Source organism: Erythranthe guttata, chromosome 10 (assembly GCF_056151865.1).
Source record: "Erythranthe guttata isolate IM_541 chromosome 10, IM_541, whole genome shotgun sequence".
NCBI lineage: Eukaryota > Viridiplantae > Streptophyta > Magnoliopsida > Lamiales > Phrymaceae > Erythranthe > Erythranthe guttata.
Window position 1 is genome coordinate 10,086,577 of NC_142542.1, and position 27,927 is coordinate 10,114,503.

The 27,927-nt window shown below is 36.2% G+C and overlaps 1 pseudogene across 1 annotated transcript; it reads left to right on the forward strand.

The window, feature by feature from the left end:
• The first annotated feature begins 717 nt into the window (after positions 1-717).
• Positions 718-12,688, forward strand: LOC105967194 (AT-hook motif nuclear-localized protein 5-like; annotated as a pseudogene). Its single transcript, XR_016034127.1, has 27 exons — positions 718-1,008; positions 1,109-1,207; positions 1,390-1,578; positions 1,967-2,069; positions 2,147-2,249; positions 2,367-2,488; positions 2,584-2,900; positions 3,044-3,076; positions 3,192-3,225; positions 3,302-3,410; positions 3,482-3,588; positions 3,713-3,800; positions 3,894-4,075; positions 4,161-4,310; positions 4,634-5,555; positions 5,738-6,225; positions 6,461-6,528; positions 6,637-6,768; positions 7,176-7,376; positions 8,406-9,120; positions 9,211-9,294; positions 9,380-9,481; positions 9,580-9,680; positions 9,781-9,971; positions 10,187-10,288; positions 11,763-12,034; positions 12,120-12,688. The product of XR_016034127.1 is annotated as an AT-hook motif nuclear-localized protein 5-like (transcript).
• Positions 12,689-27,927: the final 15,239 nt, after the last annotated feature.

Below are 27,927 nucleotides of genomic sequence, written 5' to 3' on the forward strand. Positions count from 1 at the left end.
CGGTGAAAATGGTAGTTATAAACACACAACAAAAAGAAATATATATAAGCGGCGGCAGCGGATCTATATTTCGGCGGCGGAGAGATATCGATCTCGATCTCGTCTCGGTCTCTCTCACACAGATCTCATCACAAGTAACCTTTACATTCTTCAACTATACACAACTATCTCTCTCTGTCACTAAGAAATGGGTGGTGCCAGACCGGCAGCGGCGTGATAGTGGGAACGAATTTGAAGGAATGGGTAGAAGGCGATGTATTGGGAATGAATTTGAAGGAGTGGGTGGAAGGCGGTGTAGTGGAAACGGATTTCAAGGAGGCAGGGGAAGGCAGTGGTGCGAGAGGCGTCGGTGCTGAACTTGGAGGTGGGCCGACGGAGAGGAAGAATATGTGATTTACTTTTGCTTTTGCTTTTTTTTTTTTTTTTTTTTTTTTTCGTTTTTTTCTTTTTAATGGCTCATTATTATTTTGTAATTTTAAAAATTACAATTTAGTCCTATAAATTTAGATTAGTTATAATTCAATCAATCTGTTTTTTTTCTTTTTTATGAAGGGATATTTCTCTCATTTCACCCTGAAAATAATAGAATAAAAACATCGCACAATCCGCGAGTGAGAGACACGATTTGCCTCCAAGTGTCCGGATGCCTTGACTTTGTTAACACATGAGGAGTTAGTGAGTTTTTTTTATAAGGCGTATTCGGCAATTAGAGATTACACAGGGGTGATATTTGCAATTAGCTCCCAACTTCACTAACAATAAAGCAGCTTGACATTCCCAACCTACCTATGTACCAAACCTCACCCCGAACCTCCAGTCCCAAGTCCTCAAGCGATACAATACCCAGCCTTACTCCGAGCCTATGAGTCTATATATATAGATCTCCAATTTGATTCTCGTTCACCCAAGGCCCAGATACCTGCGTGATCAGCTATTTTTCTTCTCTCTCTACCAAGTTGTGCTTCCGTTTTTACTAGAATTCGCTACTTCAATTTGGTTTTTCTTGGGGTAAGATTTTAGATGTTTGTTTAATTTGTAAAAAAAAAACATTAATTGAGAAGCGCCGCCGCATCGTTATAAATGTGTTGAATTGTCGGATTACATTCAGAGTTACGACTGCTGTGACGAATTTGATGAGTATTTTTCATTTTATGGTGCTTTTCACATAAGAACTTGCGCCATTAACAAGTGAATTGTGAGAAAAAAAGTGAGTGTATCTCTCTCTCTCTCTCTCTCTCTCTATATATATATATATATATATATATATATATATATATATATATATATATATATATATATATCCGCAACGATATTTTTCTTGGCTTCGCCGGAATTATGGGAATTTAACTGTATTTTATTGTTTGCGGTGCGAAATTTGTTCTGCCTTAGGGTTTTCGCGCGAGGATTGTCATCGTGGAGTGTGATCTCTGCCATTGTTGGTGAGTAACTGTAAGATTTCTCGTTTTTGATTAAAAAATTTCTCGAGAATTCTTCTTGGGTACAGTGTGAGACAAGTGTCTGACGGAGAAGAAATTCTGCGGAATCCATTCTTGGAGAAACAATCATGGCGGATATGATGTAAGGATTCTTGACTATTTAATTTTTATGCTTGTCGATCTCCTTCAATTTACACTCGTGGTAGTAGTAGTACGAATGGAAACATCAGAATCTTTTCTCTTTAGTGTACTGTGGGTCTTGATTTTATTATTTTGGCGAAAAATTGTGAAGTAGTGAAGTGAATTCACATTGACGAAATAATTGAGGTGGAAACGGCTCATTTGTTTAAGTCAGAAGATCGTTTTCTGTACGATATTTGTTTAAGTACTGTAGACTTGCAAAAAATTCAGTTGAACTGTTTTGATACTTGTGTTTTTTTTTCATTCTTTTCCAGGCTTGATGTCTACATTCTTGACTATTTCGTGAAAAGAAAATTGCATAATTCAGCATATGCTTTTATGTCCTGCAGGTAAAATTTGATCTCAACTACTGATCCGATGGATGGGATCTAACGTAATATTGGCTATGAAATTCTGTTATTTATGCTCTGGACGATGGTCGGAAAAACCGAGGTGCTTTCTGTTTTTAGTTTCGGAAAATGTATTCCAGGGATGATATCTGAATTTCTTACAATTAATTGTGTCTTTAGCTAAGATGCTCCCGGAGGATTCCTTCTTGAATGGTGGTCTATTTTTGGGGACATTACAAGGACAAATGAGAAGCATTCTGAACCAGCTGCAGCTTATATACAGGTATTTAAAAAATATGCAGTTGATTTTTGTTCTCTTATTTCAGGTTTTTTATTGTCTTGTGCCGTAATTGTATATATGGAAAACATCATTTCATTTGGCATTTCCATCTATACTTAGACTCAACTGTATAAAAAGAGGGAGCAACAACAACAACAGCAGCTTCTGATGCAGCAGTTGCAACAAATGCAGCAGCATCCTCCACTAGGTGATCCCATGAACTCTGAAGGAATGATGAAAATGTACGAAGAAAGCATGAATCCAGTCAACATTGATTTTTGTCTCATTCGAATATTGTAGATCTTTATATTTTTTTTCATATTAGTTCTTGTTTCAGGGTTGAGAATCAAAGAGTTAGTGAACTTCCACTGGAGGGTTTCACTTTCAATTCTTTGTTGCCCCTGACAGTGAGTTTTTTTTTCTTTAGCTTTCAATTTTTTTGTTTCTTGAGGTATAATCTCGAGTGCAGGGGATCGACCAAATAGGGACAATTTCGGGTTTACGGAATCCCAACTTGCTGACCCAAAACCAGTTTCTTTTAGCTTCACAACAGCAGCAGGCTATGAATTTGAAATACCATCTTTTAACTTCAATGCAAAAGATGGTCAGCCTTTCAGAAATAATGGATCTCCGGTGCAATCAAATTCACAAAAGGTAGATTTTGTAAGCAACATTTTGTCCACTTAACGCTATGAATTTTACATTCATGTGCATTTAGTTTCATGAACATTGTTTTTAAGTATTTTAGACCTAGGTATTGTTTAATCTTTTCGATGAAAATGGCCCAAATGCAACAGAGTTCCTCTCAACAACCGGATCAGTTGCAACAGGTCAGTACATTCTTGTGCAACTTGTTGACTGAACAATTTCAGTTGATTCCATAACTTCTCCCATCAGAAAAATCCTACTTATCTAATGATGGAAATATATGGCTCTTTAAAACAGACTCATGCTGACCATAAAACAGAGACTTCTAAAGGTGGTCTTATACATATATATGTTTCTCCTGCTTAATGCCAACTTCCAGTGCAACAATTTCACATGCTTATTTGCAGATTTTTTTCATTTTGAGAAGTTGGTCGCATACGAGCAAAAAACAAAGTTACTTGTTGCCATTTTTCATCAAATGGGAAGTTGTTAGCTAGTGCCGGGCTTGACAAAAAGGTATAAGTTTCATGTTTCCTTCTGATTTCACTTATTCCTCTTGGCTTAGGCTGTTCTTTGGAATACCACAGTGGAAGAACATCAAGACTCAATTACGGATGTTCGCTTCCAGCCAAATTCTACTCAGATTGCGACAGCTTCATTCGACAAATCCGTGAGAATATGGGATGTTGTTCATGTAATGATATCATTCCTTCAATCCGATATTTTTTTATGCCTTCCTAAAAAACACAGTACTTTAAAGACCAAGTGTAGAAGTTTGCAGCCAAGCTATTCATTTACTGAAATTACTCTATTTGCAGCCAAGCTATTGTGTACAATCTTACATGGGTCATGCTTCCTATGTCATGTCCCTTGATTAGCCCATTTTCACGCACCCGGATTTCCAAGGTTGTGCGCGTCTAGCTCTGTTATTTCTTTTTCCATCATTTGTGTTTCTAGAGGTGTAATTTTGAAGTCAATCTTCTCGTGTTTCGTGCACAGCAAGAAGGCGTTGGTCAAGTGAGGTTTGAACCTATAACTGGACAACTGTTGGCATCTGCATCAGACAAGGTGGTTTCCATAGTTGATGTTGAAACCGACAAGCCAACACACTCTTTTCACGTTTTTTCATTATATTTACATCTCGGTGAGGAGTTGAAGTAATTAATGAAATGTTTAGTGCAGTGAGTAAACTTATAATTTGCTGTATTTTGATTATATTTGTTGTTGCCTTCCTTTTTATGTTAAAAGTTTCGGTGATTTTTGTAGGGGCATTTTGGCGTGGTCAATAACATTTGCTGGGATATTAATGGAGACCACTTGGCTTCTGTGAGTGAGGACTGCGTTAAAATCTGGAGAGCGCATCCATGAGCTTTAACTCCAATGAGAACCAATTCTACTCTTGTGTTTTTCATCCAAGTTATTCTTCTCTCTTGGTCGTAATCATCCCCCCCCCCCCCCCCCCCCCCTCTCTCTCTCTCTCTCTCTCTCTTTCTCTCTCTCTCTCTCTCTAACAAACACACACACACGCACACAAACGTGTTAAATTAACAGGCCGTTTTCCATTTAGGATAAAAGATACATGTTATTCATAGTTTAAGTTATTCACTTCATAACTAACCAACACTCATAAATGAAAACCCTAGGCTTGTGATGGCATGTTCTCTCACAATCCTAATCACTATGCCAACATTTTTTGTATTTCTTTTTAATAAAAAAAATAAACCTTGATGATGATGCAGTGTTTGGAGTTGTGGAACGTGGTGGGGAACAAAACCATGACAGTCCCCGCACACGAGAACATAATTGCAGCTTTGGCGCATTCCCCAGTGACACGAATGATTGCCTCTCCTAGCCACGATAACTCCGTCATGTTGTGGAAATAGTGCGGGATTTGCTTGTCGGAAAACTTCATACACATTTGCAAAGTAGAGTTTCATGCCCATCTTCTAAGAAATATATATATATATATATATATTAAGTATATATATATGGGGATCGGCCCTTTTTCTTTACTGCATTTTCTTTTGCCTTTTCTTTTACCCCGTTTAATGCCAAAACGTCCCCGTTTCGTATTGCCCCTCCAATCAGTGTTCGTTATTATTTTCTTTTCCATTTAATTTCCAAGCAGCTCGACCGTGTCGTGTATGCTTGATTTTCGATTTTTTTTTATTCTGCTTGCTGAGAAACGACGCCGCTTTGGCACCTCCGCCCTTACCCATGGCCAACCATTGTTGACCTCCGCCGTTGATTAGTCAGCCGCCCGCCGCCGCTCCACCCGATGCACCTATCTCACGGCACCGCTTTTTTTCTCCAATAGTATGCGTCGCCGCCCTCCTCATCTCTATCTTCAATTTGTGGGCTGTCATATACTGCTGCTGTAAACGCTGTCTGCTGCGCACTCAATTCTTTCACGTGTTTTTGCTTTAATTGTTTTTCCTTCTAATAAAGCTCTGTGGTGATCTTTGCTCTCGTCCTCTTCTCCGGCCGTCCAAACTCATGGGCTTGTTGTGCTGCTATTTTGGTTTTCAATTTCACAGCGCAGTACCTATATGGGTTTTCTGCATTTTCTGAACAAGCTTTGATCTTTTCTCTTGACATTCAGTCGGTTTCAAGATTCAACCTTTTTCCGATTCTTGGATAACCCTTTGGTTACTGTCACAGGTTAGGACACTAAATTTACTTGTTTTACCGATTCTTTCAACTTTCTTTCATTAATTACTGGAAAACTCATGTTAAACCCATGTTAAGCGTCTGATTCTAATTACATATCTATCTTGTCTGTGCTTTTTTCTTTTGTTTTCGTTTAGGATTTTTGTAGTTCTGATTCTAATTTGGTGGGTCAGTTTCAGATTTGCAAATTGCCCCGTAAAAGGGGCTTGAAGACTGTGTTTATTAGAGGAGGGTCTGCTGGTTCTGTTAATTCGGGGCGTAGCGCAAATATTCAGGGCTCCGGTGGTGGTGGTGGTGTGATGCACGCGCCGCCTGTTTTCAAGAATCTGACAAATCCAAACATCTCACTTCATCCCCATGTAGGGATTAATGGAGGAGCTGGAAGTAGCTCGACACTCCGAGTGGAGAACCCGTCGCCAATTTTTTCTCATGGAATTAGTAGCATGGCTGTAGTGCCAAATGGGTCCCGCTCGGGTGCACAAACAGTTAAGAAGATGAGGGGTAGGCCTAGGAAATATGTACTGGATAGAGCAGGTAATATGTCGTTAGGGCTGACCCCTGTTTGTGCCGCCGCTCCATCGTCTGAGCGGATATTCGGAGGAGAGAGCACGAAAGAGGCGGCTGCCTGGCACATGGTGGAAACAAAAACTCGCTCCTCTTGGTAAGTTTTGTTCGAGAGTAAATTGACGTAGAACTGTAGTAATCCTAATGTGTTTTTTTCTTTCGAAATGCGATTTTTGCCGTCGAAAGTACGTGTCTTTAGGGGATATTGCCTTCCGTTTTCCTCTAAATGCACATGTTTCAGTATTCGTATCGATTTAGTTATCGTAAGTTTGAAACCTTTGTCAGTGAGATGTGAACTTTAACAAAAAAAAAAAATAACAATCTTTAATCAGGCGAATGGATGAACGCGTCAGCGGGACTAGCATTTACACCACATGTACTACACGTTAGAGTCGGAGAGGTACGTTTGCTGCATTCCCTAATTAATTATCTCGATTTTATTCGATATTCCGTCAATTTGCAATAGTATTTTTTATGTTGTAATTATTAATTGCTAAGTCGTGTACAGGAGATTGCGGCAAAAATACTGGCATTTGCATGACAGAGACTGCGATGTTTATGCATCATGTGAGGTAGTGGATCGGTTTCTTCGGTGACACTACGCCAGCCAACAACTTCTGGTGCCAATATCACGTTTGAGGTTAATGCATTTTCTGCTCGTATAATTCTTTATACTCGTTGAAACCAGATAGTTTTTTTTCGTTAATGAATTAGTATCATATTTGTAAATTGTGTTCCACTTTGGTTGCGTATTTAGTACGTACTATGAAGCATCTACTTACCACTATAATAAAGATGCTTATGTTTCTCTTAGAAGGATTTGTAATTGAAAATTCCAATAATCGTGAAGCTTTATACTTTTGTTCGGCTACAGCTTCGTTTCTAATAATTTAAATAGAATTTTTTGGTTTCGTGAGGCTTTAAAGTTGAAGGTTATTTTTCAGTCCTAGATTGTCCATGTTGATTGTAAGTAATAATTTTATTGTGTGTCCTTTTGTTCGAGCTATCATTATTTTATGTTCTGACTTGCTATTTCCAAATAAATAGGGTCGTTTTGAGATACTGTGCTTGTCCGGTTTGTACTTGCTCTCGGAAAGTGGCAGGCCCCACATTCGGACAGTGGCATCAGCATCTCTGTGTGTAGTCCTGATGGCCATATGATTGGAGGTGCAATAGGTGGTAGTCTTATCGCAGCAAACCCTGTGCAGGTATTTGGTCTATTTACTTTGTTTTTCTGTTTAAAAACGGGTTAGTTTTCTTACGCATTGTTTGGTTCATAAGATAAGATTAACCAAGATAAGAATATTAAATAATGTAATGAAAATTCAATTGTATTATTGGACCAAAAAATAATATTTTTGGGTCGACCCACAAAATTATTTGGTTTACCGGAACAAAGTCATGTTATTTAATTGGTCATGACTAATCTTCCCAACCAGACGAGGTCTTAGATGTTCTCTCCGGGAACACCCAAGATGAAAAGCGCCAGTGGGTGGTCTGAAGGAAACCTCTTCGGGCGCTATATCCTCTCATATTTTGGTTGATTTTAGGAGCGCTTAACAGAAAATTGTTGCCTACACTTATTAATTCTCTCATCAGAGATCATAAATAGCTCTTTTCATACCCCCATTTGACATCTTATAGCACCGGGAGGTTAACCTTAGGAGCGACTTTTCTTTGGTTATTTGAATGGTACGACTCAATTTTCTGCTTCACGGGTTATTTCTTGTAACTTTTTTGTCCTTTGTTATTTCTTCAGCACTTTATTGTCTAGCTTTCTCATTTGGTGATATGGTTTGATTCTACAATATATGCTCTGAATTTGCTCTCTTTTTAAGTTAATTTGATGGTCTGATGATCCCTTATCTTATAAGAACCCTCCCTCTCTTCTTGTCTATTGGAGGAAGTTATCCTCTTACCTTGACCTGCAATATTGCTCTGAAGCAATAGTTTGTTGCATTGATGTTTTTTTAGGAGAATTTATTTACTATTCATTCCCCGTCGGTTCTGTGATCGTAAAAATAAGGACCACAAGTGTACTCGGTACTGAGGCTATTTATGTTCTCTTTGGTTTAGAGCTCCCATTTTCAGAATCAAGAATGGTTATTTTATAAACAAATTTTGTCGGGTTGTTTTAACACATGTTTGCTTTTGTATCTTTCTGAAAAAAATAATAAATATATTTACGGGTTTCTGAATTTTGTATTAAATTGAATATTTAGTATTGCCGTGCATGTATATTAGATGTTTGTTGACGTTGTAAATCACTATTGGTAGGTGGTACCAAATTTACTTATACACCAACAGACTCCTGTCATTTCAAGAGCTGAAGAGTACTAGAGAGGGAATATAGCTCTTTGCAGCTACAATTCTTGCCCGTTAACAGAAGAAGCCATTTCTCCTTACCGATTTGTTGTGTTGTTGCTATTGGTCTTCTTGCTATAGGTTGATGCATGCTTCCCATTTTCCTCCAACAAGCCCCAAGGTTTGATTAATTCTTGCCCGTTAACAGAAGAAGCCATTTCTCCTTACCGATTTGTTGTATTTTTTAATCTTATTAGCTTCTAACAGGGATCTAGATTAGGTTTGATTAATATTATTAGTATCACTTGACCGCCGATATTGACATGATTACAAGATTCAAGGCAATCTAGATATCTATCTGTTTTCCAATACTCTAATTTGAAATAGGAAATTTCTTTTTTCTTTCTCTTCCTCACAATTTTTCATTTACATCCTGGTAGTCACTTCTTTAAAATTTTGTGACTGTACGATGTGGCAGGTCAAATCAGGAAAAAAACTTGTTTAACATATCCCTGAGTAAACTAAGAAGCTAGCCGAACAAAAAATAGGGCTAATAAAAGGATATATGTTTAATTTATTTCCATGTAAGCTCTAAAACTCGTTTTAACTTCAAATTATGATGAAGTTGATGATGATATCAAATCGGACTCTAAAGAAGAGACTTGCCTCAGTGAATGAAGATGCACATGTAAGATTATCAATCCCTTTTTCCTTGTGTCTTGATTCTCTACATTCTACTTGGCGCTCTTCTCATTGTTTTATTCGATTTCTTGTGCAGGTGAACTATAGGCCTCTCGATTTATCCATATCGCTTCGCCACAGGGAGCATCTACGTGCTTATGGACTCCAAAAAATAGCATATGTGCTGCACTTTACATCTAATGAGTTAATGAAAAGCTATTTTTTTCGTGAAACTTTCCCGTTTACATGATTGATTAACTTTTCAGGGTGTTTCTTATCGTGGTTGCTCAATCTGTGTGGGACTCGACGCTGAGAAGAGTGACATACCTAGAGATCCTATTACACTTTTGCCGACTAATGTTCTTTTTGTGAGAAATGTTAAAAAAATTCAACTCATTCATGCACATTCTTCAGTCTCAAAAAAAGCCCGTGTTGCTAAATTTTAAAAACTGTTTTTTCAATTTAGGTTACTGCAAGATAGGCGCCTTGCTTCTACCATGTTATGTTGCGACTGCTTTGTGTGCTGGAACTACAATCTTCTGGGAGCAATGGTGCTCATGAGCAACGGTGCTCATGAGCAACGGTGCCTGTTTATTTTTGCCCACGCATTCTCTCTGTTTCGTGCCATTAAAAAAACTTATAATATCTTGTCTTTCTTTTCTACCAGTGACTCTAAAATGTTGTTTCTTTGGCCTGCTGCTGATTGCTTGTGCAGCAAAGAAAAAATATTTTAGGAATGAGTTTGTAAATATAAATGAACAACTTCATGTTCTTCATCCAGGCACATTCATACAGGGTCGTGGTTATTCCGTTCTGAAATAATAGGAATTCTACGTCTTGCACGATCCAGCCTCATTGGTATTCTTGTTTTCAATTATAAAATATTATTTCCAATCTTATTTCTGTAATGAGGATTTTCAGATTGCTTTATTCCGGTGAGGTTTACACCTAATTTTATTTTTGACATGACTGAGTATGCCTGTGGAGTGTGGACTACAAATTTCTTACCTATTGATTTAGATGTGTCACAAATTACATTAGTTCTCATTCTCTACTGTGGTTGTAAAGTGCAGTTTGGGAATGCTTCTGACAGAGCCATGAATTTGCTTGATGAAAAATTTAAGTTCCTCGCATGAGCAAAACAGATAATCAGTAGGACGGATGAAGTTCAAAAGGTAACAGTAGTTTTATGAGGTAGAATCAAAGCTTTCTAGCACGGATATATTTGAACTTTTGTTGCAAAAAGGGCTTCTGATGCTAGGCGACAAATTTCTTTGCCCTTCTTTCCACGATATGTATGATCGACCTTTTTGCTTCTTCTTTTCTCTTTGCTTTTATTCTCGATTTTTTTCTTCTCTTGCTCACTCGTTGCGTACAATTGCTGAATCGCTGTTGAATATTTCTCGATTTTGCTTCCAATTTTGGTTCTTCTCTGTGGGTGCAAGTTCCCGGGTCTGAATTGGATTTCCTATAATCTTTATCGAATCACTAAAGACTGAAGAGCGTCCATCCGTTCTTCTCTTTTCACTCCAATCCTCTTTTATCAAAATTTAAAGATTATCTGAAATTGAATATTTCAGGCACTGCTGGCATGCCTCCAAGATGCCCCAAATAATTCCCTCTTTCATAAAGAAAACTGCTATGGAAAGATGTACCTTCTTAGCACTTGCGATGATTCCTTCTTTACCAAACATTCAAGAAAATCACATTTTCCTGAAACATGGCTCACCGGCAGAGGTAGATTTGATTGCGGTTCATATCTGGCTCAGGTTATATGTCCGTTCTTTTTGTGTTTTGTGTGTGTCCTACAGATTATGTATTGACCGACAGCATAATAGTTGTTGATCATCAATTTTGATGCTGAATTTTAATTTGATTATGAAAATTATCGACGTACCTGATTTCATGCCTGAAATATGTGTGCTCATCATTTTCCTGCTTCAATGGGTGGAAATAAACGCCGGTGACTGTCCTGATGACTCGTCGGTTTATGGAAACTGTTAGTACAACAATATCAAGGCTTGCAATCTCAGTACTTCAAAATGTCCTATAAACGCTGCAATTACGGTTAACGTCTAGAGGAAAATTTCTTGGAGAAAAGAATCAAGAAGTCAGTTTCTTTTTTCTTTCCCCTGATATATTTTTAGTTCAATTAGCAAAGTGGCTCCTGCCTATCTTCTTCGTCTTCAGTTTTGCCAACTACTGATCTTGTTTGCCATAGTGTTTTGCGGGATTGTAAGTTATTCCTATTGCATTCTTCAGATTTTTCGATGATTCACGATCTCACTGGGATTTTCTCTGCCTTTGCTGCGCCTTCTGCAGTCTTGTTGTCCTGCTCGTTCACATTGTCCTGCCGGTCTTGTTTGTTCTTCCTTGCGCCCATATGTTACCTTTCTTATTTGATTTTTTCTCTATTTCTGGCCTTGGATGTTTATTTCCACTGCCTCCAATTTTCTACTATCTCTGGATATATCTATTTGCCTTATATTCGCCTACTTAAAGTTGCTCTATTATGAATATTGTATTCCACTATCATTCACTCTCTTGAGTGTGTGTTCTGCTTATTTGTTTTGAATTTCATGTTCAGTGAAAAATGCTGTAGGTAGAGGTGCCTCTTCAGTCTTTAATATTTTGCAATTTTTGCTGTAGACTGGTTAAGGGCAGGAAGTAGAAGCTATGAAGGAGCGGATATGGTGAGACGGCAGTTGACAGGGGTCGAAACTGGAGGCTTCTTCGTGCTTTTGATGCTATGGCAAAGCTTTTCCCCAGGATCTCATGGTGGAGAGATTTGTTGGAATTTGGAAATAGTTCAACAACCCTTTTACTGATTTATTTTGATTAAATTTTCATTTAGTCTTTGCATATGGGGCTTCAGAACTTGAGAGCTCGAGAGAAAATGTTATCTTAATGTTGTTACTGAGGTATGTTATCGTATAACTAACTCTTCTTTTAAAAAATCACTTGTATTTTTGCATGCTAGCTGAGGTATATTATGTGTTTGAATAGGTTTTTCAGAATGCCCCTTCTATGCTTATTGTTGAGGTTAGAAAAGCAAACTCAGATACATGCTAGACGCCGGTTTGTTCGTTTCTCGCCGCGGCCACCCCTTCCACTGATACACATGGTAGGCCACGTTCACCTACTTTTTTGCCACCTAGGCCCCTTCTCGACCACATCGAAGATTGGATAATTCAAAAATATACAGGTTTTGTGCCTTATGATTTCTGGTGCGTCGTCCTTTTTTTTTCACTTCTCCATTTCTCTTCCAAAAATTATGCAAATATATGTGAATCAACCATTTTCTTTGCTGCTCCTGTTTTTTTTTTCTTACGGCAAGATCGGTTCCACTAAAGAAAAAGAAATTTCTTTTTTTTGGGTTTTCTGAGTTCCCTGTTTCCGTCCAAAATTAGGCGTCATGCTTCTAGCCAACCAGACTTCATTCCATGTTTCGGAATTCTATCGAATGAGGTGGACTCAATTTTTTTTGTCTTTGTTATACTTCAGCCATTTTTCCTCCTGTCAGCACTAAAAGATTCTGTTTTTCCAGATTTTATGTTTTATTTTTTATTTTTTTATTTCTCCTCTCACCATGCTCTGTGTTATATGTTTCATGCATAGAGTTTTTCAAAAAAAAAAAATGTTTCATGCATAGAGACCCTATGTTAGTGTTCTTCACTGACCAAATTATAATAGACAATAAAGCAGATATTTTGTAAATTCATATTGAAAAGAAAGCTAAAACAAAATAGAGCTTATTTAATATCACAAAAATGCTGGTAATTTTGGTTTCTAGGGCTTGTTTTTGGTTGCTTATTGCTGATTACATTCAGATGTTTCTTTTTAATAAAATGGTTGTGTATTAGCACCCATGCCCTTCATATTTTGATAATTTCACCTAGCTATCAACGGGGATGCCTTTCTGTGAATGCAAACATTTGACAGTTGAAATAGCTATTTATTTAAGAAGAAAATTTATGTTAGTCTTCTTTAATTTCTGCAAATTGTGTTTAGTGCGAATTGGGAATTGTCCACATTATTCATAATACGATCTTTTGATCGAACACAAATAGTCGGTAACCGGCATCGAGCTGGGCACGGCGCCTTGCGCGGTGCTCGTTACTAGTATATATATATATATATATATATATATATATATATATATATATATATATATATATATATATATATATATATATATATATATATCAGTTGATATCACTATCTTATATTGCATATAAAAATCATCATCAATGCATATAATATGACCTCAAAAAATCAGAGTACTTTTAAAATTCTGACGAGTGTTTTCGTTGGGTGCGGTGTACAAATTTATAACAAGTTTTATGCTAGTTTGTCATTGTTCATTCTCAATATCGATCCAATCCAAATTCCGTGAATTCTGATAGAGTTCAGCTGAAAGTTGTCATGCTTTTGTGCTTCTCTATAGCAATGGGAATTAAATCAACTAAATACTTAGACCAATTATGAAACCAATTAAACACGAGAAAATATCAATAATAAAAACGGACCTAGGATTTTATCTTCCTCTATGCGATAATTCAACACCCAATTAAAACTCTATCATGTAAGTTACAATTCCGGATTATTAACCCGAGACACGAAATTACTTATAACCTACTGTCGTGTGTATTATAAGTCTGTTATTCATAAACAGTTCACTAAATGTCAATACAAACCAATTATGAATAAAACATTAACTAACAAGTCTCGTAAACGGCTACCTAAGGTGATATCTGTATGTTTACGATGTATGTTTACGATATAACACATGCAATTAACACACTAATCCGGTGAGAACTACTCGAAGTCTCTTCTATCCTTGTTCATGCACTAAATAAGATCAGATAGAAGAAATAATCATGGAATTTAAACTTGCATAATATTAGAAAAATAGGTTTGAATCACCACATAGGGTTCTAATAAAATCATAGATTAAAAACTTAGCTACTCATGTTCTCTATGAAAAACATCATAAAAATATTAAAATACATAGATTCAGAGAAGATAGATGAAAGAAAAATTATGATGAAGATTCGCCAAGTCTTCGTCTTTGATTCTCCGTTTCTCTCGCTCCTCTTGCTCTAGGATTGAGTCCAAAGTCCTCAAATTCGTGCTTGTCTTTGCCCTTAAATAGATGTCATAACTTGGTAGAAGATTCGGATTTCCTTGTGTGATTAAAACTCCAAAATTGCTCTTCCGCGTGTTTTCAGACTACCGTGTGAAAATCAGTCCAAATCTCACACGGTCGTCCCAAATCTCAAAGCTTTCTGTCCAAATCCTGCAGTTGGCACGGCCGTGCCAGAAATAGCCTAGTTTTCACACGGCCGTGCTAGGTCAATTTTCAGCTTCCGATTGTTTTCTTCTGTTTTTTGCCCACTTTTGACCCCTTTATGCTCGTTTCATCCTTGAAACTCCCGAATCTTCAAATTGTACCTAAAATACAACAAACCAATACTTAAGAACCATTAAATCGATAAAAGTATACAAAAAATGTAACACCCCGCATTTTCGGTAAAATACTATTATTTTATTTTACCACTTCTATGTGCAAATCTATGAAATTAGGATTCAGAATAATTCTTGCATGATTAGTAATTACGTGAAAATTAGGTGATTATGTGAAATATATGATTATGTGATTTTGTGATTATGTGAAACATGTGATTATGTGATTATGTGAATTATGTGCTTAGGAAATATTTTGAGATATTATGTCGAAATAAATATTTCGCGAACTTGTAAAATAAATATTTTTCATGAACTAAGATTTTATTCTTGCATATGAATTTAAGTGAGCATTTTATAATATTTATGCATGCATAAAATTTTAGAAAATAAAATTTTCTCATGCATTTTAGGATTATTAATTAGTGGAGAAAATTAGAAAATCATCCCCTCATTTTTCTTCAATTTTCGGACACTAATACACACACACACACATGACTTAAAAATTGCATGTTAATTAGGAATAGACATGCATTAGAATGCTTGTACTTTGAGCATTAAAATAAATACCTAAGCCTAGTCTTTCTACTCCCTAGCTAGGCATGCCTTTTACCACTCCCACTCTCCACTTTAAGTAAACCAAGGGTCACTCTTCTTCTTCCTTTCTTCTTCATTTTTTCGGCAGCCCCAAACCACCACCATAGCCACCACTTTCTCAAGCTTAAGCCACCCAAGAACCACCACCACACCTCTTCCAAAATATTGCAAAATCACCCTCACAAAAAGATGTATTTCCCTTTCTTCTCCATTGGCTTTGAACTCTCCAAAAACTCTACAAATACATCCAATATCCAAGACCAAAATGCACTCTCAACTCCACTCTTACCATCTATAAGTTTAAGGTCTCTTTCTATTTCAATAGGAGGAGAATTTTCGGCCAAGGCTAAGTAAGCCCTTCTTCTTCTTCTTTCTTCATTTTTTTCGAAAGTGCTAAGCTCTTCTTCATCCAAGTTCTTCTTGTTCTTCTTCTTCTTTTTCTTAAGATAAAATCTAACTCTTTATCTCTTCTTGTATTAGAGAGAAAAGAGCTAACAAATCCTTCCCCTAAAGAGTAGAGGTGAGAATTCTTGAATTCTTGCTCAAACTTGCAACACCACTAGTATTTTCGGTTTTTATGTGATTTAATTGTTTATTCTTGCATATTATGTGATTATATGGCTTAGATGATGATTGTATGTTAGTGTTTTGAAAAGATAACTTTGTTCTTGAAGTTTTATGCTTTTTCATCCTAGTTTATGCAACACCATCTCAAACTTGCATCACCACTTGTTTATGCATGCATATTGTGTTGGCTCTTAACCTAGTCATGTGGTTTTATTTGTATAATATGCTTGTAAAAACTTTTGATACGGTTTTAGGTATTTTCTATTAATCGCTTCCTCCGATCGGTGGAAATTATTAAAAGACGATATGTGTAATAGTAATTAGGATTACCCTCTTTTGGATATTTAATCGGTAATCCATAGTATTTTGTAAACAAAAGCGAATTTTACCAACTATATGCATGCATGCTTTTCGGCTAGTAATTTCTTCGTGTCTTGTCTCAATGTTTGAAAGTTGCTTTCATATAGGTGCTCTGCTTAGAAAATCATGAAACTTTGTGATCCTCTGCATCTCTCTATTCTCATCATTTTGATAGGTCTTTTGCATGAATTGGGTAATCATTTAATTAGTTATGAATTATTTTTCACTACTGCACTAAAACAGGGTCAGTCTAGTGTTTTCCGTTATAACTAGAGTTTTACTCACTCAAATTCCTTGTTTCTACTTGGAAAATGTTGTAAACTTATTTTTCTGTCTTGGGATAAAATTTGGTAATTTTTGGGTCAACGAGGAATGTATTAGGAAATTTCAAAACTCCCTCCCATGTTCTGAATTTTAAATTGAGAGTCTGTGCCGTTTTATTTATTTTTCCTAAATAGGCAAGCATATTTCAAAATTGTTTTATCTGAGTGGTTTAGACCCATGCCAGATGTTATGGTATTAGTTTGGAGTCATTTGAATGAGTAGTTTAAGAGGAATTAATTTTTAAAGTTGCTGCATTGAATATGTCCGAATTTTTATTTTCTAGTCTTGCATGTAATATGTATTTGTGTTAATTGATTGATTAGGGTTTAGTATAGTGTGAACTCTCTCCCTTTGATTTAAAAATAATTATTTTTACGTAGATTTATATCCACAATAATCATTTTTAAAAAGTCTTCCGCTGAGATTACATATAATATGAGTAATCGAGAGAGGCGTGTCACGAAGAATCCTCGTAAGAAAGTATATATTGAGTGTAAAATATACACTCAACAACTGTAGATAGATAATCGGAAAAAGAAATATTGACTTTTGGAAAGATAGATAGCTCAACAATGATATTTTAGATGACCAATAATCTATTTCGATTTCAATTAGCTAAAACTCACACGGGCACTTCTATCGCCATGCCAACAACGTCTCTTTGATATGAGCTAGCTGATAAATCACATCAGATTTCGGTGACCTGGCGTCTTTTTGACACTTAAAAATGAAAATTTTGCTATTTTAGGAAAATTTTAGAAAATTCATATCAATTTGTTGAAACAGCAGATGAGGATTCCGTCAATTGCGTTATTTCTGGAATTGGGAGATCTATTATAATTAGGTTTTAACTCGTTTTTTATTTTTTCTACAAAATGATCATTTTTCCAGGTTTATTAAGGTTTTTTGAGTTTAAATAGCACGTTAAAATCCCCGTCCCAAGCAAAACAGACCGACGAACAAAACTCACGAGCTTTGCTCATGAATCATGTCAGGTATCGGTGACCTAGCGTCGTTTCGTCTCTTAAAAGTTAAATTTTGCTATTTTAGGAAAATTTTAGAAAATTCATATCAATTCATTGAAACATCATATGAGGATCCCGTCAGTTGCGTTATTTCTGGAATAGGGAGTTCTATTAAAATTAGGGTTGATCTCATTTTCTATTTTTTCAGCAAAATGATCATTTTTCCAAGTTTATTAAGGTATTTTGACTTTAAATAGCACGTTAAAATCACCATCCCAAGAAAAACAGCCGACGAACAAAACCCATGAGCTATGCTCATGAATCATGTCAAGTTTCGGTGATCCGACGTCGTTTCGCCACTTAAAAATGAAATTTTGCTATTTTAGGAAAAGTTCAGAAAATTCATATCAATTTATTGAAACATCACATGAGGATTCCGTCAGTTGTGTTGTTTATAGATTTGCGAGTTCTATTAAAATTAGGTTTTAACTCATTTCTATATTTACTTCAAAGTCATTGTTTTTCCAGCTTTATTAAGGTTTTTGAGTTCTAATAGCAATTAACAAACTTTACCCTTATAAAATCAGTCAGACGAACTATACTCGTGAGTTTGCTCATGAACACATCAGATTTCGGTGATCTGACATCGTTACACTTCAAAATGAAATTCGCTATTTTAGGAACGTTTTAGAAAATTCATATCAATTCATTTAAACATCAGATGAGGATCTGTCAGTTGCATTGTTTCTGGAATTGCGAGTTCTATTTAAAATAGGTTTTTAACTCACTTTCTATTTTTCCTGCAAAATGATCGTTTTTCCAGGTTTTTTAAGGTTTAATAGCAATCAAAAAACTCTACCCCTATAAAAACATCCAGACGAACGATTCTCATGAGCTAGCTCATGAATCACATCAGATTTCGGTGATCTAACGTCTTTTTGGCACTTAAAAATTAAATTTTGCTATTTTAGGAAAGTTTTAGAAAATTCATATGAATTCATTGAAATATCAGATGAGGATTCCACCAGTTGTGTTGTTTCTGGAATTGTGAGATCTATTATAATTAGGTCTTAACTCATTTTATATTTTTTCAGCAAAATGATCGTGTTTTCAAGTTTTTTTTAAGGTATTTTGAGTTTGAATCGCACGTTAAAATCCCCATCCCAAGCAAAACAGATCGACGAACAAAACTCATGAGCCATGTGTTAGAGTAGGTGACCGCAGAGCCAACTAATTGTTGTGTTTTGTCACGCTACTCGTAAATAATCTATTTCATATTAATGATAAAACCCCCTTTGGCATTCTATATCTTTGTCCCTTGCATAAGCATAGATATAGTCCTTACAGTTACTTAATTACTATAAATAGATTTAGTAGAATCGTGAGATAATTTATCTAAGTATAGTAACTGTTAAACGTGGTTCCGAGTCAACGGGTTACGCCACTAATGAGGATATCGGCCTTTCCCATTCGAGACTAGCACTTAGTGTATGTGTACTGCGTCTCATCAGTCAACGGTGTTGTGACATCGGCATACATAAGTGGGTGCTCATAAGTTGATGAGTTCACTGAACTCCCTCATCCTAGAAATCTCTAAGTGGTTCCCAATAATCGAGTCGAGATTTCTATGATATAGTTGTACACCATTAATCCTTAAGACCCAGACATCACCGTGACTTCACTAGAGGACCAGCTGTATCGTGACCTATCCCTGAGTTCCACCGAGGACCGCCCCAAGGGCCAGTGTTCGTGCAGTCTGAAATCTAGTGGGAGGTCTGTGTATTGTAGTTGGTGATTCGATTGCTTGATTAGTCATGGATATCATGTGTGTTCTTGCGATTTATAGTCCATAAAGTCTGTGGCCACAGCTGAAAGTGTCGTGATTAGAGAAATGTGTTTCTCTAAGTCAAACACGAACGGATTATGTAATCAAGAACGTCGACACAGTTATTGTACTCATAAAGAGGTCTCGACGAACTAATGCCTCTAGTTCAATCGGGATATATGTATCAAAGGGATCGTACTGTACGTTAACTATATCACAAGGTTCTTGCAGGCACTTCATTTGTATATAGAAAATCATGACACATAGTTGCTAGACGTCAATCTTGATTCGTTGGGTAGTTAAGTTGAAACTAGATTCAACTTAATTTTAACTCTAGGGACGAGTTTAAACCACAATGGGCTGTGGGCCCACGGCTAGCTTACACCTGAACCATCGAGGGTCACACTGCTCGTGTACTTGAGATCCTTAATGCAACGAGCTAAGATTAATTAGTTAATCTTAGTGTAATTGGAGGTCAATGTGATTGAGTCCAACATTCGTAATTGTTAATTACAGATGAGAATATGTAGAGGAAAAGAATCCAACGGAAATTTAGTGAACCTTTCTGTTTTGGGAAGTTTCCCAATTTGGCAAGTCCTAAATTAAGGTTTCCAATTTCAGAAATTGGTAAATTGCAAAGTGGTACTCGTATCGACGGGAATTTATGTTCACCGTCAAAATATAATTGTTATATTTTTGCGAGCATTCGTTTGTTAGAAACGAGGCGAGAAAGAGAGTGGACTTAAGCGGTTGGGCCTAGCCCAACTTAAGGCCTGTTAGGGTTTTTCACAAGGAGCATATAAATAGGATTTATATGTCCTGTGAAAGACACACAAAAAACGACATAACACAAGCTTGAAACCCTAACTTCTCTCCCCACGACCGTCCACCTTGCAGTCGAAACCCTACCTCCGCCACCAGCCGCCGCGCCGCCGTCAGTTGCCGCCGCATCGGCATCTTCTTTTTTCCAATGTTTTGAAAACCGGACCGGACATCGAACCGGACAAGTAACTGGGTCATGGTTGGACCGGTTCAACCGGGGTCCAACCGGGTTTTTTACTTTTTTTTAATTTAATTATTTTATTAATTTAATACCTAAATATAATATTTTTTATATTTTTTTCCCACTTTAGTGAATCATCCAGCTTAGTCAACGTTTTTTAAGAAAATAAAATAAAATAAATCAATCATTTTATCCTCTATCCTCCCTCTCTCTCTCATCTCCCCTCTCTCTTTCTTCTCTCTGCTACTTTCTCGTCTGTTTTCACAGAGCCTCACATCCCATTATCTTCTTCTTTTCTTCTTTTCTTATTCCTTCATTCTTCTCCGGTTTATTTTTTCTTCTCTATATGGCAACCACCACCTTCGATTGGGTCATATGCGACCCAGATCCGTCAGATCCGTTCACCCCCAACCATCTCCGACAAGATTCAGTCGCTTAAGACTACCATCTATGCAGATCCGGCCATTTCGAGCTAAAACCCGGTTCTCGGACTGGTTTCCGGGTTTCCCGGTTCTTACCGGTCGAACCGGGTTTTTGATAATTGACCCGGGTTTTTGAACTTTTTGGGTTTTTACATGTAACCGGACTGGACACGGCGGCGGTTCGCGGTTGAACCGGTCGGACCGGCCGGTCCGGTCCGGTTTTCAAAACATTGTTTTTTTCCCTTCGTTCTTCTTCATTGTACTTAGCCTATCACGTATCTAGTGCTGCGTGGATAGTGGATTGAATATACGAGGTGAAACCTAAGAGGAGGAATATTATTATGCCGCCAACGCCGCCACCAGGGTCGTCTCCACGCGCTCCCCACGCGCCGCCACAAGCCGGTGATGCGATAAGGCAATTCTGAAAAACTGCTCTCGGATTTTCTGCGCAGTCCAGCGAGAAAATTCACCATAAATAAAACGGTGACCGGATGGACGTGAAATTTTGACACAAGATTCAGGACTCACACACCTACAATTTTACGGAAGGAATTGTCCATCCAGTAGATAAACATGGAGATATTGAAGTCGGAGCAGGGCTGTAATTTCAGATCAGCTAACAAGTTGGATCAGTAGGAGTTGGAAGAACAGCTAGCCATCTTGTCGAGTTTTCGTTCGATTCACGCTTCAAGGGTAACATATCATTTTCCCTAATTAATATACATGTATTAATCAATTTATATTAATTGAGATTAATGTATGTTAATTGATTATTGAATCACATGAATTTATATGTTCAATTATGTGTTTATGTGAATCGTTCGTTGAGCATGTTAATTATTTGATTCGCGAGCATGCTATGATGATTTAATTTATGTCATTTAAATTAACTATATATGCGAGCATGTTTGTCGGTGATTGGAAGCGAAAAGGTATGCAATTAATTGTAATTATTGTGCACGTGTTTGTTTATATAAATAATTTTTTTTTTGTTTTTCGCTGCGTTCACGTGCCCGATCCCCAACACCATGCTCATGAATCACGTCAGGTTTCGGTGATTCGACGTCGTTTGGTCACTTAAAAAATTGATATTTTAGTATAGTTTTAGAAAATTCATATCAATTCATTGAAACATCAGATAAGGATTCCGGGATTCCGTTAGTTGCGTTGTTCCTGAAATTACGAGTTCTATTAAAATTATGTTTTAATTCATTTTTTTTAGGGAAAATGAGGGATAACCCCCTCATTAGGTAAAATAATAAAGCATGGGCCCAATTTATAATTGACCCTTTGTAAACAAATCCATTTAATATTTTCTGAATTGTGTGACCCCTAAGCTTATATTAATGCCCATTTAATGCCCTTTTTTGTCCATATTTTTCTCCTACTTTGTCTCTCTTCTCCTTATTTCTCTCTTATCCGTCATTTTATATTCTCCATTCATTTTTCTCTCTTCCTTTTTTTCCTCACTTTTGACTTGTTGTTCTTTATTCTCCTTCTTCTCTCTCATCTCTCCTCTCTCCAATCTTCTCTCTCCCTTCTCTCTCTTCCCTAATTTCCTCTCTTCTCATACGTTTTTCTTTCATTATTTTTCTCCCTCTCTCCTCTCTCCTCTCCCCCTCTCTCTCTTCTTTCCCTTCTTTCTCTTCCCTCATTTCCTCTCTTCTCGTCTGTTTCTGTTTCATTTTTTCTCTATATTTTTCTCTATTTATTCTCACTACTTTACCTTTTCTTCTATATCTCATTTTTTGGTCGTTGAAATCAATTTATATTCTACTCTATGAAATTCATGTTTTCACCGGAGATGAGATTTTTATAATGAGTATTCAATTTTATAACACCATAGTATCTTAAATTGAAAAATAATATAGTGGATTAAAATAAAAATTATAGTTGACTAACAATTATTTTATAGTTGACATCGGAACAATTATAGTTGACTATCTAATTTTTGTAGTTGACTATGGCAACAATATAGTTAACTAACAATTTTTATAGTTGACGTCGTAAAAACTATAGCTGACTATCTAATTTTTACAGTTGACTTTAGGAACAATATAGTGAACTATCCGATTTTACAGTTGACTCTTAGTGTAGATAACTACAATATTTTATGGTTTTCGACAACAATGATCTCTTTTTTGTTGTGGACTCTGATAAAACAAATTTCATATGAAACAAATATTTATGAGTCAACAATAAATAGTGCGACCATAGATCTGTTGATCTAAAAAAACAAGCTTGTTTACAAACTCCATTTTCGAGTAATCAACCATGGAAGAATTCTGAACCGTCGCATACGGTCGTCGCGCACCGTTGCATACCGTTTGTGTAGGAGGCTTCGATTTGTCCTTCGGAGTCGATGAGAAGGGTGTCAAAAACAGAAATTATGTGGTAAATGTACATAAATTAGGTTAATAGACGTCAAGGGGAGCGATGGGTGTATAAAAAAACTACCTGTCTTCTTCTTGCTACCTTTCACCATCATTGTCGACCTGTATTTCTCAATGATTCCCGCAAAATGTTTTTTTTTTTTTTTTTTTTTTGAAGAAATGTATCAAACTAGGGCATTGTTGCGATTGGGAAAGGATCCGATATATTTGTAGATTTTTTTTGCGATTTTCTTGGCACAAATATAGCAGACGAGTGTAAATTGGGGTGAAATTATATTGACGAAATAGTTGAAGATATGCAGTTTTTGGGGAAAATAGTGGGGGGCATTGCTATTAAAAATTATGGAGGTAGTTCATTATTTGCTAATTGTGAGGGGGTTTGACCCATTAAAAATAATGTGAGGTGGTTAGTCCTAATATTTTTTCTAATGAGGGGTTATATCTCATTAACCCTCTTTTTATTTTTCCTTCAAAGTGATCGTTTTCCAGGTTTATTTAGGTTTTTTGAGTTTTAATAGCAATTAAAAAATTCTACCCCTATAAAAACATCCAGACGAACAATACTTATGAGCTAGCTCATGAATTACATCATATTTCGGTGATCTAACATTTTTTGACACTTAAAAATTAAATTTTGCTATTTTAGGAATATTTTAGAAAATTCATATCAATTCATTGAAACATCATATGAGGATTGTGTTCTTTCTGGAGTTGCGAGTTCTATTAAAATTAGGTTTTAACTCATTTTCTATTTACCTTCAAAATTATCGGTTTTTCAGATTTATTAAATGTTTTTGAGTTTTAATAGCAATTAAAAAACTCTACCCCTATAAAAACCGCCAGACGAACAATACTCGTGAGCTTTCTCATGAATCACATCAGATTTCGGTAATTTGACGTCTTTAGAAACTATTACAATTTTATCGATCAAATAACATGAATAGAGAAAACTAAATTAAATATGTCATAAACAATAGTAAAAAAAATTGAAAAACAAATTACGAATTATGAAAAAGAAAAATTGAGAGGAGACCGCCAATATTCTACGGATGTTGTCGCATATGCACAATTGATGTTAGCCATGAACCTATAAAAAAACATACATTAGATTTTTTATATAAACAAATATTACAAAAAATTATAAACCGAAACTATAAACTTAACAACATACATAAAACGATATAAATGATATGTTTTACATACACTATCTCATAGCTAGATTACGAAAAGAAATAATATTATAACGTGCAACAAGAATGTTCGTGTGCAAGTTAAAAAAATATGTAGAATAAAATGTTATGGAATTGGTGAAAGGGTAGGGGTATTTATACTTATTTTTGTAGGCTTTAAAAGGTAGATAACATGCTGATAGGAAAAGATATAATTATTGTATTAATGACTGAAATTAAGTGATTTGATTTAATCTGATTTTGATTAGATGGATATTATGTAGGCTGAAAGAATTTATGGTCCCGAATTCGTTTAATACAGAGGTGTTGTCTTAAATGTTGTGACACTTGAATAAACATGCAGCGGAAATAAAAGGAACAATACTCAGAATTGAAAAATGTTCACAAGTAAAAACTTGTGAACTTGCCCTTTACAGGACGAAAACAAATATATTAAAATTAGTATTCTAAGAATACAAACAGAAGAGGTGCGAAAACTTCTTCCTTATGAATGAATCTTTTTCAAGATCATTCTTACAATCAAATCTAGATACTAAAAGAAAAATATTAAAAATTCTAGATTTCAAAGAATGTACTCATAAGGAGTACGTACAACAGATCCTAGGAAACACTCTAAAATTCTCGAGATTAAAACTTTAGTAACACTTTTTGTTTCTTCGAAATCTGTAATGTTCTTGAGTCTTGAGTTTGGTATTTATAGACTTGCCAAGCTTCCACTCCTCAGCCCATGATCTGCAAGAAAACCAACCACAAGAGCACTCAAGATAATGGGTTAGTGGGTTAGTTAGGAAGTTAAAATAAAACCCACAATTAAACCCACTAATCACTACTTAACCCACTAAGTAATAACACTTAGCCCACTAAGTAATAACACTTAGCCCACTAAGTAATAACTAAAATTTAGTTTGAAAGTAAGAGAGTTAAAAACACTTTTGTAAAATATAACAACGTGTTTCAAACTCCCCCTTTTTAACTTTCTGATCAAAACTAAAATTTAGCTAGAACTCCCCCTGAATTTGAGAATACCAAAAGAATATAGAAAGATCAATTCAAAACAAATTCAGCAAGATAGTTCAACAAAAACTTAAACAAGAAATAACCAAAGTGCAATCCTAATTAAAAGTTCAGGGGAAAATAAAACAGAACAAAATCAAAGTATTGTTCATGAAAACATTTAAAGTAGAATCTCCAAAGTCTCCTCAGTGTCAGCTGCTGCTCCTCCATCACTTGCACTGGATCCACTGCTCTCCTCTTCACCCTCATTCTTTGCTTCTTCTTCATTAACTCCTTGCCTTCTGCCTCTGGCATCCAAAGGGTGAGATGTTCCTGCTTCAGCTTCATGACCTTTTTCTCCCCCTTTTTGATCAGAAAGAGCCTTCTGAATCATCTCCACCATGGACTGATGATAGGTAATCTGAGCTAGAGAATGAGTAAGCTGTTGCAATAGAAGATCTCTAGGAACAGACACAAGAAGGTTAGAAGTGTTGTCAACATGAGGTGCAACACCCTCAGTACCAAGATTATTTTGACCTGATTCAGTTGAGAGAAAATTATCTCCATTCCAGGGAAGATCTTGAACATGAGGAGCTCTCAGAAAATTTTGGGAAACAGTGATCATGCCTTGTGGAGTGTGAAGATATTCTGAGTCATCTTGGCCCAAGTTTTGAGAGAGTAAGATGGAATAGATGAGAGAAGGATAAGGAAGATGAGTGGAGGGTGAAATTTTCTGGGCAAGATGACCAATAGAATCAAAGAACAGTTTGAAGGTTCCTCAGTTACTAAGATATGACTATCAAAATAGAGGAGTTTGACTTATGTGAGTGTAATTATTGGCTAAATGTTTACATGAAGCATGATCACGTTTCAAAGTGAAAGACTTCCAGTTACTGATTTAGAAACTAATACATCACAGTGAAGTCATTATTTAATGAAGCTAATGCTTCAGTAAATAGTGTTGCAGCTTAAGATATTTGATGAGGTGCTGCAACACATTTCAGGACATGTTTATTGAGTACACATCCCGAGAGATTTTCTGAGTTTAGAAAACCTCTCATAATCTAATGCCTTTGTAAAGATGTCAGCCAGCTGATCTTCTGTAGGAATGTACTTTAAGCACACAATATTTTTCTCAACTATATCACGAATAAAATGATGTTTAATATCTATGTGTTTAGTTCGTGAGTGTTGAACAGGATTTTTTGAAATGTCAATAGCACTTGAATTATCACAATATATGGTCAGGGTATCACTGGTCAACCCATAATCTCCCAACATTTGTTTCATCCAAATTAGTTGACCACAACACCCTCCAGCAGCTACATATTCTGATTCAGCTGTTGAGAGAGAAACACAGTTTTGCTTTCTACTAAACCAAGAAACCAGATTATTCCCCAAAAAGAAACATGCACCTGAAGTGCTTTTTCTGTCACTTATATCCCCAGCCCAATCAGAATCACTAAAACCTATCAAGTTTGTGTTTGTGTCTTTGAAAAACTGAATGCCTAAGTCTACTGTACCTGCAACATACCTAATAATCCTCTTCACAGCTTTAAGATGAGTGACTTTGGGATTAGCCTGATACCTGGCACACACACAAACACTAAACATAATGTCAGGCCTGCTTGCTGTTAGATACAGAAGACTTTCAATCATGCTTCTGTAAATGGTGCTGTCAACATCTTCTGCAACATCATCCTTGGACAGTTTTTGGCTGGAACCCATTTGAGTTTTCATGTGCTTGGCTGACTCCAACTCAAACTTTTTGACCAGATTGAGAGCATACTTCTTTTGATTTACAAAAATTCCTTCACCTGTCTGTTTGATTTGGAGTCCTACGAAGTAATTCAACTCTCCTACCATGCTCATTTCAAAAGTGTGAGACATAGAATCTACAAAAGACTGTAAAAGGTTAGCACAAGTAGAACCAAAAACAATATCATCAACATATATCTGTACAATAATGATATGGTTATTTGTTCTTCTAACAAATAGAGTTATGTCTGCCTCTCCTCTGGTAAAATGTATTTCAAGTAAGAAGTCAGTGAGTCTTTGATACCAAGCTCTAGGAGCTTGTTTAAGACCATACAGAGCCTTCTTAAGCTTGAACACATGATTAGGCTTGGCAGAATCTTCAAAACCCTTGGGCTGCTCTACATATGCTTCTTCATTTAAAACACCATTTAGACATGCACTTTTGATATCCATCTGATACAATTTGATTTTAAGAAAACAGGCTATAGCAAGAAGTAACCTAATAGATTCAATTCTAGCTACTGGAGCAAAGGTTTCATCAAAATCTATACCTTCAATTTGAGAATAAACTTGTGCTACTAACCTAGCCTTATTTCTAACAACTGTACCTTGTTCATCAGTTTTATTTTTGAAGATCCACTTAGTTCCTATCACATTTACATGACTTGGTCTGGGAACTAAGTACCAAACATCATTCCTGATGAACTGATTCAGCTCTTCATGCATTGCATTAATCCAAAACTCATCCTTCAGTGCTTCTGCAATATTCCTTGGTTCGACTGAAGATACAAAGCAAGTAGTTCCAGTTAGTGTACATTCAGAGGATAAATTTGCAAATCTTACCATATCTCTGTAATTCACTCTCTCTTTTCTTCTGGTCCTTATCCCATCAAAGATATCTCCCACAACTTGAGTCGATGGGTGATTTTTCTGGATTCTACTTGATGGTTC